At 43.1% G+C, this 16451-nt stretch overlaps 1 pseudogene; it reads left to right on the top strand.

The window, feature by feature from the left end:
* The first annotated feature begins 7 nt into the window (after positions 1 to 7).
* Positions 8 to 9385, top strand: LOC143638723 (protein HTATIP2-like; annotated as a pseudogene).
* Positions 9386 to 16451: the final 7066 nt, after the last annotated feature.

Below are 16451 nucleotides of genomic sequence, written 5' to 3'. Positions count from 1 at the left end.
AGGGAGCATGATCCGACAGGGTGTGAGCTGAGGGTGGCAGTCTCTGCTGAAGCCTGTGAGGACAAAGGGGAGAAAGGGATGTGGGTGCCAGACAGCCCTACCCCAGGGACAACTGGAGACCTGCCACCACCCTCCCCAGCGATAGCCTAAAGCATCTTTCCTTCCCCGTGTCGCAGCGAGAATTCCCCATTCTGGTCCTGCAATGCAGCGACCGACTGAGTCCCTGACTATACGTCACATGTCTGTAGTGAGAACCCCTTCCACCTTGGCTGACATCCGCTGATCCGACCTTAACAGCAGAAGCCCCTCCCATTACCATCTGCAACCCTGCAGCTAGGAGCTCTCCGCTCCTCTTTCCCAGCGCGGGATCTAGAGTTTCCGATCCTGGATCCTTGATCCCTGCTACCTGGCAACACCCTCTCGCGATTCCCTTATCCCGAGCCAAGAGACCCCTCCCCACACACAGCCGGAGCCTCTTCCTCTCCCACTGTCACCTCCATCTCTGCAGCCAGAGCTGGCCCCAAAGCTTCAGCCAGGAGCTCTCCCTTATCAGACTCCTGCAGCCGGGAGGCTGCACCACCTCCGGTCTCTGCATTCGTCCTATTATGTCCCCTTCCTGCGTCTCCCTACCGGGGCAATCTAGCCTCTTCCCAGGGTATTCGCGGTCACTGTGGGGTCCTTTCCGAGCAAAGCCCCTGGCTGCCTGCTCACTTCAATTCTGCTGATGTTGTGGATTCCCCCAGGGAAATGCCGCCTTCAGGTTGCAGAGCTGTTTCTGGAGGTCGCCTCAAAGTCCTGCAGCAGGAGGTCCAAGAACACCTCAGTCGACCTCCTGGGGCTGCGCAGTCGGCTGGCAGGAGGAGAGAGGGATGAGGTGATCTCCCAGACCCTAGTGAGATTCTCACTTCTCCCAGAAGCTCCAGGTAGATGAGGGAGAAAGATCTCAGTGCCCCTGTGTAGGGCAAATGGCTGGACAGACTGAGATGTCAGTATTGCCAGTGGTGACAGGATCTGCAGTGGTAAGAGCTTGACGTGGCAAGGCCTGGAGCCTCCAGGATCAACAGGCACATCCATTGGCCCTCCACCAACAAGATGGCCTAGTGGAAGTGCAGGGAGAAGGGGGGAGGGGTAGCTGGAAAACAGAAAGCTCATGGTGGGGGGCTGGGGCTGGAAGCTTAGAGGTAGTGGACAGCTAAGTGTTGGGACTCCAGACTGGGTCCCCAGTGTCACTCTGTATTTACAAGTCCACCACATTATTCTAAGGCCCTCTACAACAGGCAGAGGCTAATTCTCCCTGACTCAAGAGCCTCATCGCAGCTCCCTATGCTGCAAAGCCAGCCTTCATCACCTAGGAAGCCATTGCATTGAAGAAGTGATGAGTTTCATGTCATGGCTTCACTTTACTTTTTTTTTTTTCTTTTTGACAGTGCCAGGGATCAAACCTAGGGTCTAAGCACTCTATCACTGAACTGCACCCCCAGCCCTGAAAGCTGTGTTCACTTTGTAGCTAAATAGTGGTTTTACACAAATCACTGAAGATCTCTGCCCCTCCTCTATAAATATGCAATAAGAACACCCTTCTTGCATGGTTGTCATGGAACTTTACCTTCCAGTGGGCATAGTAAATGACCATAAGTGCCCAGAAAAAGAAAGAGGTGATGAGGCCAACAATGGTGAGGATATTGAAAGTTGGTTGTTGCAGCCACTTTTGAAGGCAGCTTTTCCCTGGGGCAACCACAACATCTGCAGAATCAAAGTGAGCAGGAAACCAGTGGTTCTAAGTCTGAGCTCTGAAGAAGAAAGTGATGTAATGAGAAACACTGGAACTGCTTTCCCCCAAAAAAACGAAGGATTGGCTGAGGTGAGACATTGTGGGTCTTTTTCTGCAGATGTCGGTCAAGAATGGCCTTTGGGAAAATTCAGCCAATCTCTTTTATGTCTGGGACCGGCTGTCCATCTGGTAGCAGCCTTGAGAGTTCCCCAAGACTGGGCCCCAGTACAACCCTGAGTACCGACCTTTCATGACCAAAAACATGAACAGTGGGGTAGCTGCAGCAGAGGCAAAATACATCTGATGTTCCAGGCACAGTGGAGGTGAAGAACTTGCACATGAATTCCTGTGTTAGATTGATTTTTTAATGTCCCTGATTCTCCACTTTCCCCGTATCAACACTCTTTATATTATGACTTCAAAACTATTTCCATTACAAGATGGAGTCTATTTCCCCACCTCAGGAATCTAGACTGCTTTAGGGACTGCTTTGGAAAATAAAATTTCAGGTGCAATGAATTCTTATTACTATCATCATGGGTAACATTGTCCCATCATGTCACATGTTTTTGGATTTGTACTGTATGACAGGCATTGTGTCTAAAAGAACTACACTGGGGAAAAAAATACACACACACACACACACCATGAGGGTACATCCTTTCCATGGTCAAGCACTCATTTACCTGAGATATATAAATTCAATCCAATCAGGATTTGAGCTGCGGCATGACTTGAATTTAGATCATTTAGCATCAGGCTTCAAGAGCCTTGAAGTTGGAATCTGTCCTATGTATATTATAAGTTGCTGCCTTTAGATGCTAAATTCAAGCAGGACTTTGGGGTCTAAACACAACAGTGAATCAATTTCTGTCTCACCTCCCTCCCTTTCCTCCTCTCACCTCCCTCAGTCTCAGCCATATTCTCTGTCCTTTTGCACTCATAAAATAAACCCATTAGGAGGATACATAGATGGGGAGAATTAACTATGCATTTGGAATTCCTACAGATTCTAATCTGTCTACTCAGGCCACACAATCATTAACAGTCCTTATCCCAGCAATTTTTCCACCAGTGGCTGGGTCAAACTTCTGTTTTCCAAGCCCATGTTTCCAGGGAGGAAAATGGCCATTGGTGTGTGCTTGTCTCTTTCTTTCTATCTCTCTGGAATGTAGTTACTTTAGAATTCATTAAATATACAACTCTCAGATGTCCTTCAAAAATATATGACGTTGGGGCTGGGGTTGTCACTCAGTAGTAGAGTACTCACCTAGCATGCATGAGGGTACCATGTTCAATCCTCAGCACCACATAAAATAAAATAAAGGTATTGTGTCCACTTACAACTAAAAAATGTATAAAAATGACATTTTTATCATCTGATATTTTTGCAGTTTGTTACAGTGCAATCAGTGGTTTTTCAGGACCTACCTTCTAACCAGAAGTCAAAAAAAAGCCTTCTCCAGATCCACAAAGGAACTTCTTGCTCTTGAGACATTTTAAATGATCACTCCCTTTTCTTCTTGGTTTTGGGGGTTGAACCCAAGGTGTCACACATACTAAGCACATGCTGTATCACTGAGATACTGAGATAAAACTTCATCCCAATGGCATCTCTTTAAACACTAGAACAATATAACATAGCAGGAGCTGGATGCAGTGGCGCACGCCTGTAATCTCAGGAGCTTGAGAGGCTGAGGCAGGAGAATCATGAGTTCAAAGTCAGCCTCAGCAAAAAGCGAGGTGCTAAGCAACTCAGTGAGACCCTGTGTCTAAATAAAATACAAAATAAGGCTGGGGATGTAGCTTAGTGATTGAGTGCTCCTGAGTTCAATTCCCTGTACCAAAACAAATAAAACACACACACACACACAAAGAGTATCCTGTGTATGTGATATTTTGGCACCAGAGGGAAAGTTATCCAATGGATTTATAATTTCCTTAATGTATATTTCTAAAGAACTAGGGAAATTGATAATGATAGCTTGCTTTTTGCTCCCTGGGTAGAAAAATTGTAAGTAGACACAATTATGCACCAGATTTGTCAATGGGAACATGTATAGACCTGGTTCACTGAATATTTTCTGAGATTCATGTCGGATTATCATCTGATTGTTAGAAGTTCCCCTTCCTTCACCCTATCCCATCTACTTTATTAACAATCTTCTTGAGTTTTTATGTAGAATGCTGAAATAATGGAACATTTCATGGGAACTGATGTTGGCTCCCTGGTTGAGGTGCAATTAAGTGCTGAATAACAAATAACTCTTTCCTCCTAAGATATGAACAAACTTTATATTCATTTTTACTGTCCAAATTGTTACACACACACACACACACACACACACACACACACATCTGTATATATAAATTTAGTGTTTCCTAAATATACTATATGATAATGATACAGACTGGCAGCACTGAACATATTTATGGTTACAATTTTCTCCTATCCTAGGATCATTTAGGGAAGCATACATCACAGCTTGTGTGGTGGCATGTAGGGAAAAGTAGCAGAAGCATCTGACAGAAATAGGAGACTCAGTGAATAGTGATATGATAACAGAAGTGAGTAGATGGTTGAAACTCAGTACAATGATATGTATGCTCACTACACAACACTAGAACTAGACTTTTAGCACACCAGCCTCTAGTAAGAAATGCACCATGGTTTTCTTGGGGTAGAGGAAGATGTTAAGTTCTAGGGCAAGCCAGTCAAGATTTCTAGTTGTTGGATCTGAAGCATCTTCAGATGATGGAGTGAGAATGACACCGGCAACTGACAAGTTTCCCCATCTGCAGTCTGAATATTTTGGTGACAGTATAGACATAAGAGGTTTTGGATAACCCATAGACAGTAGTCAGTTTTGATGACTGCACATGTGTCTCTGTCATTGTCCATTTTTTATTGCTATAACAGAGCACCGGAGATTTCTGTAATTTATAAATTTATAAAGAGGCTTATTTTGGCTCATGGTCCTGGAAGTCCCAAAGCATGGTGCTAGCACCTGCTCAGCTTCTGGTGAGGACCACATGCTGCTTCATATATTGTGGAAAATTGGAAGGGGAAGCAATCAAGAGCAGAAGAGGGGGACAAAGAGCTAATCCAGTTTATAACAACCTACTCTCACACAAATTAATTTATTCCCATGAATACAAATCCAGTTTCATGAGAAAGATACTAATCCCTCTTAAAATATCCACTTCCCAACACTGCCACCTTTGCAACCAAATTTCCACATGAATTTTGGCAGGGACAAACTACATCCAAATCACAGCAGCTCCTTGGAGAAGCAAGAATTGTGTTCAATGCCAGATGATTTTACATGACTATGTCCTGGACTTCTTACTGAAGTGGGTTCAGTAAGAAGGTTCAGAGTCACAGATATTTCCAAAAGTGAAGTCTGTAAAATATGGTCATGGTGAACTTCCTGAGTGGCCTGTAGTAGGAGCTCCACGCATGATTTACCACAATAGTCAAGTCTTTAAGATTTATTCACAATCTCTTAGACTTTTGTTCAATGATATCTTGAAAATCGGGTGAGAAAAGGAAATCACGGACTTCTAGGGATGGGATGTACACCAAACCTTGTAACTGCGACATATTTCTTTTGAATATTCTACTGCTTGAAGAAATTAAATCAAAGATAATAGAGTAGCAAGGGTGAGAAAAGTAGGCAGTCTACGGATTCAATAGGGAGGACTGGGGCTGTAGCTCAGTGGCAAAGTGCTTGCCTAGCATGTGTGAGGCACTGCGTTGGATCCTCGGCACTACATAAAAAATTAATAAATAAAATAAAGGCATTCTGTCCATCTACAACTTACAAATTTTTTAAAATATTCAATAGGGGCTAGTAAGGAAAGATAACAGGATCCCATCTGATTAGCAGACATATACCATTAGGTACAGTTATCACAAATAGGAGTCATTAGGTGCTATCCAGGACTCATGGACATCATTGTCTTGGGAATGTTCATCTTGGAGTTCATATGATCCCTTTTGATGAAGATGTTGTCTTATCTAGTTAGGAAGAGGAAATATTAGGCTATTGTTTATAGTTCCTGGTGTATCAGGTAAAATCATACCTATGACCATCTAGGTCTAGTATGTGCAAATAACAAGGCAAGTAATATGTACTCTTGCCTCCCAGGGTATGTATTTGCATGGTGGAAAGTATATATGATTGTAAATACTTTGGCCATGAAAGAACCTTTGTAATGTTACAGTGGAAACATAGATTGACCTTGTGAAATATTAATATTAATAACACTTCCTTCATAAAAACTCATCTAAAGAAAGCTAAGCATTATTTAAAATCTAGCACTTCCACACAACTCATATAATGCAAACCCTAATTATTCTATCATCCCTTTTTCCAAGACAAAAGAACAAACTCTTTGTGATTTTCCAGGAACTCTCTGAAAAGTCTCAAAGATGATTTTTTATCAAAGAAGACATCATTTAAAATTTAATTTTAGAGGAAAAATGTCAAAAGTTGTCAGAGGTTTGAATACTTGGTTATATAGTATCATGCACCATTGAAAAACACCCCTTGACCACCTATTCAACTGAGGTGACAATAAAAAGATATTCTAAAAGAATATAGGAGATAAAATGATCATAGAAAAAAACAGTTCTTTTTTAAAAATTATTTTTAGTTGTAGATGAACACACAGTATCTTAATTTATTTTTATGTGGTGCTGAGGATTGAATGCAGTGTCTCACATGTAAGAGGCAAGCATTTTACCACTGAGCTACACCCCCAGGCCCCACTTAGGTCTTTAATAGCAAGAAACTTGCTTCCCTTAAGTAATTAAGGACATGATTGTTCTGTAGTGCATGTTTATGTTCCCATAAAATTCATATTTTGAAACTCTGACCCTCAATGGGCTAGTATTAAGAGGTAGGGTTTGGGGGAAGCAATTAGATTTAGATGAAATCATAAGAATGTGGCCAGCATGATGGAATTAGTATTGTTATAAAAAGAGAGACAGTAGTAGTTGCTCTCCCAGCAATGTGAGGATACAAGAAAGTTGCCATCTTCAGATCATGAAGACAGCCCTCAGAAAACACTACCTGTAGGTGGGCCAGTTCCTTGATCTTAAATCTACCAGATTTTAGAACTGTTACAAATAACTTTTTGTTTAGCATACCCAGTGCATGGTATTTTTTATACAAGCCTGAACTGACTGAAACAATAATAAAGTCACCATGAACAGAAAGTTATCCCAATAAAAATCTGTGTTTTCTAAAGTAGATTACTCAATTAAAAAAAAAAAAACTTTTACAACCTACTATTAAGGGCATACCAACTATCCATGATTATTTTAACAGAGAAAACCCCCAAGTTCTAGTTTTTTCATTTGATACTAAACTGTTTTTCTTTTAAAAAAATTAAATAAATACAAACTGTTAAGATTTTACCCAGCTTTGAACATGAATAACAAAATTTATTTTTTATGAAAGTTCTATGACTTTCTGTGTCCAGTCAGGTTTTTTCACTTCATTTTCATCATCTCATTTTTTAATCATACTACTCTGTTTATTTTTGTGTATTTGTGAGAATTTCCATAATAAATTATGTTTCAAATTGAGTTTTATTTTGATAGTGTTATATTATAAAACATCAGAAAATTTCCTTCTTTTTAAAAGAATTTTTAGTTGTTGATGGACCTTTATTTTAATCATTTATTTATATATGGTGTTGAGAATTGAACCTAGTGCCTCACACATGTGAGGCAAGCACTCTACTATTGAGCCACAACCCCAGACTGTCAAAATTTCCTTCTTTAATGAAGATTTTCAGGCAGAAAAATAGAATTTTCTGATGGACCATTAATTAGTACATTAACTTAAATCTTCTAACAGTTACATAGACACTGACAATGAAAAAAATTTTTAAAAGATTGTAAAAATTACTATCTGTTACTATATTAACAAAAGACCACCACAAGTTGGAATTTTAAGCCAAAATCAGAAAGGTTTAATAAATCTAACATTAATTCTAGATAAGGGTGTGGGCTCTGTAGTCAGTAAGATGTAAGTGTGTATCCTAGCTGTGCTCTTTTCTGTTAGTTCCCAATGTTTTTTGGAAGATCATTTAATTTCTGTGAACCTTGGGCTCAATGTTTATAAAGTAAGGATAATAAGATTTGTTTTTTAAAAAATATATATTTTTAATTGTAGATGGGCACAATATCTTTGTTTTATTTATTTATGTGGAGCTCAGCCTCAAGCCCAGGGCCTCACATATGCTAGGCAAGTGTTCTACCACTGAGCCACATCCCCATCCCCAAGATTTCTTGATTAGAAAACAAGGCCTGGCACATGGTAAGTGCTCAGTAAAGGACTGCAGTAAATCTATTACCGCATTTTAGTCTTAAATGCACATTTTTCCATATTCAATCATCTGTGAAATTGAGATGTATCCTGTAATTGATGCCATTAATTCAAAGAGTTTTCCTTCCTTAGTGGTATACAATAAAATAATGGAGTAGTACTACAAATTCATAGTATCTAATATTCAATATAACATAGCATATCAATCATGATAAAGTTATATTCCCAATTTCTATTTTAAGATTATTTTTAGGGCTGGGGTTATGGCTCAGCAGTAGAGCACTCACGTAGCACATGCAAGGCCCTGGGTTCAATCCTCAGCACCACATAAAAATAAATAAATAAATACATTCAAGGTATTGAGTCCAATTAGTACTAAAAAATAAATATTAAAGAAAGATCATTTTGAATAATTACTTTTATTTAAAACAATTTCTAAAGCTGAGCAAAGTATTTCCAATACATCATGAATAGAACAGTTTGAGATAATTAATTTTGTAAAAAGTCATTTATCAATTCCATTTTTTGTGTAAAACATATTGGAGAAACCTAGCCGATCAATATACAACTATCACCACATGAAAAGGTACTTTATCAAACTTGGAGTCTAAGAATGTGCTAACAAATGTTTCTGTTAGTACATTCAAAGTTAACTGTCTATGCCTTTCCTTTTAAATGTTTTTAAAATTTTCACATATCTTCATTGCCTGGAGGAAGCTCCCCTTTGAGAAAGAAACTTATAAAAATGTGAATCAAGAACTGGTAGACTTTAAAAAATTGGAAGACTATGCTTCTGCCTTTCAAGGTCATGATGTTGAATTCAGTTGCCAGGGTACCACCGGAAACAAAGCTGGGCCAGAGGAATTTGTTCATGTTGACTGTGATTATGTGCCGAAGTCTGCAGAGCTGGCAAAAGCTGGAGGGTGCAAATATTTCAACTTGTTGTCCTCTAAAGGAGCTGATAGGTCAAGTAAATTTTTATAATTAGAAGGTAAAAGTAGAAGCCAGGGTTGGAGAATTAAAATTTGATTGCTACTCAGTACTTAGGCCTGGAGTTCTGTTATAGACAAGAATCTCACCCAGGTAAATGGTTGGTTAGGAAATTCTTTGACTCCTTACCAGACTCTTGGGCCAGTGCACACTCTGTGCCTGTGGTGACTGTGGCAGGGCAAAAATGAACAACATGGTGAGATCAAGTGACAAGCAGATGAAATTTCTGGACAACAAGGCCACCCACAACCTGGGAAAAGCTCATGGTGTTCTCAAGCCATAACCACACTGCAGAAGTGCTTTTGACCACAGACTTCAACATCTATCACTAAATCTGTAATTTCAGGGCTTCAAAAGAATTGGTGTGCTTTACCTTGGTTGTTTGATTATTCTCAGCCACATAGATCTAATTGGCACATGACTGTCCTTTGCACTGGTGGCTCAGGGCCTGGTTGTACATATACATAACTCAGGGAACTTTTGAGAAATAGAGATTTATAGAGCCTATTTCAAACCTTCTGTATCAGAACTTGGGGGAGTGGGCATAGGAATCTGCAGTTTGGTTTTGCTTAAAATTCCTCTGATGGTTATGATGCCACTGATTGGGAGACAGCTTTGAAACATTCCCCTGCAGTCACAACAGTAGTATTTGAACCCTATGTGCCATGCAGACAAGTGCTGTGCTAAAATTGTTGACATCCTTGTTCTAATTAATAGCATATAACTATGTAAATGAACATTGTGCCCTTACTATTACATACACACACACACACACACACACACACACACACATACATACACACACATACACATACACACACACAAATGTGATTTGTTAATCTTGTCATTCTATTTTTCTATTTTTACTTTTTTAGGAATCTCCATAGTATTTTTCATGATGGTTGCAATAATTGACATTTCCACAAATGTTGTGCAAGTGTTCCCTTTTTCTACATCCTCTCTATTATGTTTTACATGTTAAATTTTCCCTGAAGGCCATGTGCTAAAGGCTTGGACCGCAGCTATTTGAGCTGTTAGGAAATGGTGGAAACATTAGAAAGTAGGCCTAGTTGGACAAAATAGGTCCCAAAGGTGTGCCCTTGAGAAGTTTCCTTTGTCCTTGGCTCCCATCTTCACTTCTAGTTACCATGAGGTAAACTATATATATGTTCCACCATATCCTACCCACTATAATGTTCTGCCTTGCCAAAGGCCCAAAGCAATGGGACCAAGTGACCATGGACTAAAACCTCTGAAACTCTGAACCAAAGTAGATTTTTCCTCCTTTAAATTAATTTTCTTAGGTATTTTGTCACAGTGCTAAAAATCAAACAGAAAATTGGTACAGAGAGGTGGCATCATTGCTGTAATCATTCTGACCATAGCTTCAGAAGCCTTTAGAACTGGTTTGTGGGAGAAGTTTAAAAAGGTTTTGAGATGCAGGCTAGAGGAGCCCTAGAATGTTGGGAGTCTTAATGTATGAATCTGGTGTGAGCTCAGAAAACCAGAATACTAATAGGATTGCAAAAAGTAAAGACTGTGCTCATGAGATTCCAGATGGAAATACTCTATTAGGAATTTGAGTAGAAGTTATTCATATTACATTCTGGGAAAGAACTTGTTTACAATTTATCCATGACTGGAGACCTTGTGTGAGGCTAAGTTTGAAGATGATTGTAAGGTTCTTGCTTAGCATCTGGATGGCCATCTTAAGTGACAGCCAACATTTTAAGAGAAATTTCTCTTTCCCGCCTACGGGCATTTCTGAGAAAGGCTCACCACTCACTCCCTTATACCAACCCCAATCTTAACCAACCACATTAGGACCGCCTGGCTCTAATACCTGAGCCTGCCCCATAAAAGTTCCAGCACCCAAGCATCTGTCACTTCTCTCTGTCTATGAAGAGATGGCCTTTATGTGTCAGCTCTAACAAACAAACTCTCATATGTATCTCTGCCTGGTCTCTTTCATTTCTCACTCACCCGTCTCCCGCTTCCTCATTTTCCTTTTATTGGTGCCAAGACCCAGGATCAGGTTCCCCAGTGTGCCTGCTCCCCTCTTCAAGGGTCACTGAGCATCATTAGCCCCAGATCTGGATTCCATCATGGGACCAGGCCCTCCATTCTGCCAATGCCCTCTCTGCACCCACCATTGGATCCCTGTCTCCAGTCAATCTAAATGACCTATAGGTCCCAGGAAGTGACCAACGATTGTCTGGAACTCCCAGGGCTACCATGTGGTCAGGGGCATCCCCAGTCACAGCTTTCACAGCTACAGCTGATCCCTACTGTCAACTGGATCTATAATTTGTCTGTTACTTGGGTCCTGGGTTTTGAGAAAAACTACTGAGGGTGATTGGGAGTTGTTCCTGGTGAGACCTCTCAGCCTTGGCTTAATCTCTACAGCTTCTGCCCCTACATAGTTCCAGTCGGGTGCCCAAGTGCCTCTATGGGCCCTTCCCCCGATGCTTACCCAGTGGTGGTGACGACCCCCTGAGCATAACCATCCTCTCGTCTAGGTGATACTGGGGTCACCTCACCTCTAAACTCATCTCCTACACACCATGGGCGGCTCGTCATCCATTCTCTCCCTTAGTCCCCTAGGCTGCCTCCTGGCTAACCTGGGGTCTCTTTCTCTCACTCCAGACCTAAACCCCCCAAAGCTTATCTACTTGTGCAATCAGATCTGGCCTCAATATTCTTTGGACTCTAGATGGCCACTTGATGGCACTCTAGATCCCAATATTATCAGGGATCTTTTCAACTATTGTGAGTGTTTGGGAAAATGGAAAGAGATATCATACGTTCAGGCCTTCTCCTCTCTATGTTCTGAGCCCTCTCTCTGCAACTGTGGCTCTCCTGCACAAGTCCTCTTAGCTCTCACCTCCCCTACGCTTGCTTCCAAAGGGACACAAGATCCTGGGTAGGATCTCCTTCGACCCAGTGGATGAGCCCCTGCTATATCACAATTGTCTTTCTAATGGAACCTCCATAGCAACTGTCCCCATGGTCCCTCCACCCTTTTCTCCTCCTGCCACACGCTCACAGGCTGCCGCTGCCCAACCCACATCTCTGTGTCCTCTACGCGAGGTGGCTGGGGTAGATGGTGTAATCCTGGTTCATGAGCCTTTGTCTTTGTCAGGCTTTTCACAGATAGTAAAGCAGCTTGGGTCCTATACTTCAAGTCCCACCACATGTATCAAAGAGTTTCCGTACATGACTCAATCATATAATTGGACCTCCCATGATGTCTCTACCATCTTGTCTAACACCCTCCTGCCTGAGGAGCGCAGGTGAGTTTGGGAGCAAGCTAGAAATTATGCTGATGAGGTACATCAGACCTCCCCTGCCATTCGATTGGCACTGAAGCAGCCCCTGATTGGGACCCCAACTGGGATTATAATTTGCCTGGAGGAGTAACTAGTAGAAACCAATTCATTACTTGCCTCATGGCAGGACTTAGAAAGGCAGCCCATAAAGCTATCAATTATGAAAGCCTCCAGGAAATTTTCCAAGGTAAGAATGAAAACCTTCAACATTTTTAGACCGCCTGACCAAGGCTTTATTACAATATACTAACCTGGACCCTGAGACTCCAGATGGGAGGCCACTACTAACGATCTACTTTTCCTCCCAGAGTTTCCCCAATATTAAGGCCAAACTAAGGTGCCTCGAGAGGGGGCCACTAAGTCCAAAAGCTGAGGTTCTGGAAGTGACCTTTAAGGTGTATAACAAGAGAGATGAGAAGGCCCAGAAGCAGAAATACCAGATGCTTGCTCAAGCCGTCTGTCTGGCCTTAGCATCTGTCCCTGGTTCCACTGGCCCACAGAAGGGTCCCTCTGGACCACCCAGACCCTGTTTTATGTGTAGTCAGATGGGTCACTGGACTCGTACATGTCCCAAGCCTCACAAGCCTCCAGACCCTTGTCCTAAATGCCATCAGAAGGGACGCTGGGCTATTGACTGTCCCTGAGCCCGTAGCGGCCCCCAGCCATCTGGCCCTTCTGGTTCTCCTTTCCAACTCTTAGGAGTGGCTGCAGAGGACCAATGAGGCCCAGGTCCCCGTCACTGACCACTACCATCCCTCCATGGGAACCCAGGGTAACTCTGTATTTCAGGTGGACCTGTCTCCTTCCTCCTAGACACCAGGTGACATATTCAGACCTCAAGGAGTTCTGAGGGCTACTGCTCGTTTTGTGACCTCTATTTTTGAGGTAGAGTGTACACCTTACCAACCCTACAGACACCTAGCCTTGTTTACGCCTTTGCCTCTCTAATTTTCACTCACTCCTTTTTGGTCACTCCACAGTGCCCTGTTCCCCATATGGGAAGGGACATCCTCACAAAGTTGGGGCTATGCTTTCCTCCTACCCTCGTATTTGCTTCCATCCAGACTCGCCTGCTGCTCCCCTGATCCTCACCCTGACCATACCCTATTCTGTCTGCCAGTGCCTTCCCATTACCCCCGTCCAAGGTGGACCCTACTGTCTGGGACATTTCAAGTCCTGCCATCACTTCACACCACGAGCCCATTCACATCCGTCTCAAAAACCTCTCCATTTTCTGGCCCAATCACAATATCTGCTCTTCTGACAAAAACTCTTAGGCCTATCATTCAAGACCTCTTGTGAAAAGGATTCCTTAGACCTACTCATTCCCCTTATAACACCCCATCTTGGCAGTAAAAAAGCCTAATGGCTCCTTCCACTTGGTCCAAGAGCTCCGTTCCATCAACTCTGCAGTCGTCCCTATCCATCCCGTGGTAACCGATGCTTGTGCCCTTCTCTCCCCCATTCCTTCCAGGACCTCTTACTGCTCAGTACTAGACCTGAAAGATTCCTTCTTCTCTATTCCCCTCCATTCTGACTCTCAAGACTTTTTCGCCTTTACATGGACAGACCCTGAGTCTTATAACTCCACTCAGCTGACGCGGACAGTTCTCCCCCAAGGGTTCTGAGACAGCCCTCATGTCTTCAGACAGGCCTTGGCTAAGGACCTAGTGTCCCTATATCTCACTCAGTCTATGGTGCTGCAGTATGTTGATGACCTCCTTCTTTGCAGTCCCTGCCTTGAGGTCAGCCATCAGGACACCTGAAAACTTGTTCACTTTCTCTCTGCCTGTGGTTATAGGGTTTCTCCATCCAAGATACAGCTCTCCTTGGCAATGGTGACAGACCTAGGCCTCCTCCTGATCCCTACACACACAGCCATTATGGTTGATAGAAAGAGCCTCATCACTAGTATACCAACGCCCTCTACTAAGGAAGAAATTCTCTCCTTTCTGGGTATGGCAGGATTCCTCAGAGCTTGGATTCCTAACTACTCCATATTGGCTAAGCCTGTATATGATGCGGCCCGGGACACACTCTCTGAATCCCTATTGCACTCTGTTACAAAGCCCCTCACCAGGCTCCAGCAGGCCCTCCTCCAGGGCCTCTCTCCATCTCCCTGAGCTCACACGCCCATTTCACCTTTAGGCTGCTGAAAAACAGGGATTTGCTCTAGGGGTCCTCGGACACATGCTGGGGCCAGCCTTTGCCCCAGGTGGCTTATCTATTGAAGGGCCTTGACCCTACTGTTTGGTGATGGGCCCCTTGCCTGTGAATGTTGGCCTCAGCCTCTCTGCTCATTAACAAGTCAAAGAAACTCACCTTGGGGCCCCACTCACCATCCTGGCTCCCCGTCACCTAAAGGATCTCCTCACCTACACGGGCTTACATTCCTGCCCCCCCCCACCTTTGATCTCTACAGGTTTCCCTGGTGGAAGATCCAGTCTTACTCTCCGCACGTGCTCATCTTTAAACCCTGCTACTCTCCTCCCTGCTCCTCAGGACTCTTCCGCCTCTCCTCCTCTCACCCATTCATGTTCTGAAACTCTGGAGGAGCTTCTTCCACATCCTTCCCCCACACAGGAAGGCCCCTGCTCCAGGCAACATGCACATGGTTCACAGATGGTTCCTCCTTCCTTCAGGAGGGAGTTTCTCAGGCAGAGTATGCTACAGTCTCTCTAACCTTGGTTGTGGAAGCCGCTCCCCTCTCCAATAACACATGCAATCAGCAGGCTGATCTGGTCGCGCTCACCAGAGCCTTCACTTTGGCAAAGGGAGCCTCCCTCAAAGCCTACCCTGACTCTAAATACACTTTCCACATGTTTCTCTCCCACTCTGCTATCTGGAAGGAGAGCGGATTCCTTAGCACCAAGGGAACTTCAATTACTAATGCCCCCTTTACCTCCGATCTCCTTCAGGCCTCAGAGCTTCCCACTGCCATTGGAACTGAAGGATGGCAGCTAAGTAACCCCCTTCTCCAGTGGCACTTCCTTTCCTGACCTCTCTCCTCATCATAGGCCTTTGGCAAATGCTTGCCCCCTGTGTCATTAGATTTATTTGAGACCAGATGCAAAGGATCTCTAACCAAACTGTGAACTAGCTTCTGTTACAGAACTTCCAACCCCTCACCAAAATTGGGCCATCTGGACTCAGCATCGCCTGGCACCCCCTGACCATTACCATTGACTCAATGACAACCCACACTCCTAACAATGGTCCAGACGCTGCCCCTTCCCAGCAGGAAAAATCTACACAAAATTGATCTACACCTCTGTACCTTAAGGGGCCCAACAACCAACAAAAATTGGGGGGAATGTAAGATCCTTGCTTAGCATCTGGATGACCATCTTAATTGACAGCCACCATTTTAAGAAAAATTTCTCTTTCCTGCCGAACAGTGTTTCTGAGAAAGGCTCACCACTCCCTCATACCAACCCACCCTTAATCACACACATTAGACCCACCAGGCTCTAATCCCTGAGCCTGCCCCTTAAAAGTCCCAAACCTCAAGCCTGTTTTGCCTCTCTCCATCTATGGAGAGATATGCCTTTTTTTTTCAGCTCTGAGAAACTCTCAGGTGTATCTATACCTGGTCACTGTCTTCCATTTCTCCCTCACTCGTCTCCTAGTTCCTCACTTTCCTTTCAATGATTGATCAAATAATTTGGCAGCACAGCATTAATGGGTATCCCTGGCTCCTTTTAGCCAGATTTGCTGTGGTAATCTATAGCAGAAAGAAGAGGGAAATGATTTGGTGAACTTGTAATTTGGCCAGGAAAGTTGTATGTTTAAAAATACAATTATACAAGCAGCCATAGAAAGTATGGTGTCTAAAGAAATTAGTCATAAAAAAGAAATCATTTAGTTTGCCCTACCACAATATGAAATATACCTTGAGGGCATCTCAGGAGTTGGCCACAGTACACCATGGAAGGCTTAAGGGTATAAACTTATAAATCTGTTTGCAAAACTTTGCTTTGATAAAAAAAAAATCCCAGAGTGCCCTGCTCTCACAAGACT

The sequence above is a fragment of the Callospermophilus lateralis genome, chromosome X (genome assembly GCF_048772815.1).
Source record: "Callospermophilus lateralis isolate mCalLat2 chromosome X, mCalLat2.hap1, whole genome shotgun sequence".
NCBI lineage: Eukaryota > Metazoa > Chordata > Mammalia > Rodentia > Sciuridae > Callospermophilus > Callospermophilus lateralis.
The sequence above is the reverse complement of the archived record's forward strand: the minus strand, read 5'-3'. Positions and strand labels throughout refer to the sequence as shown.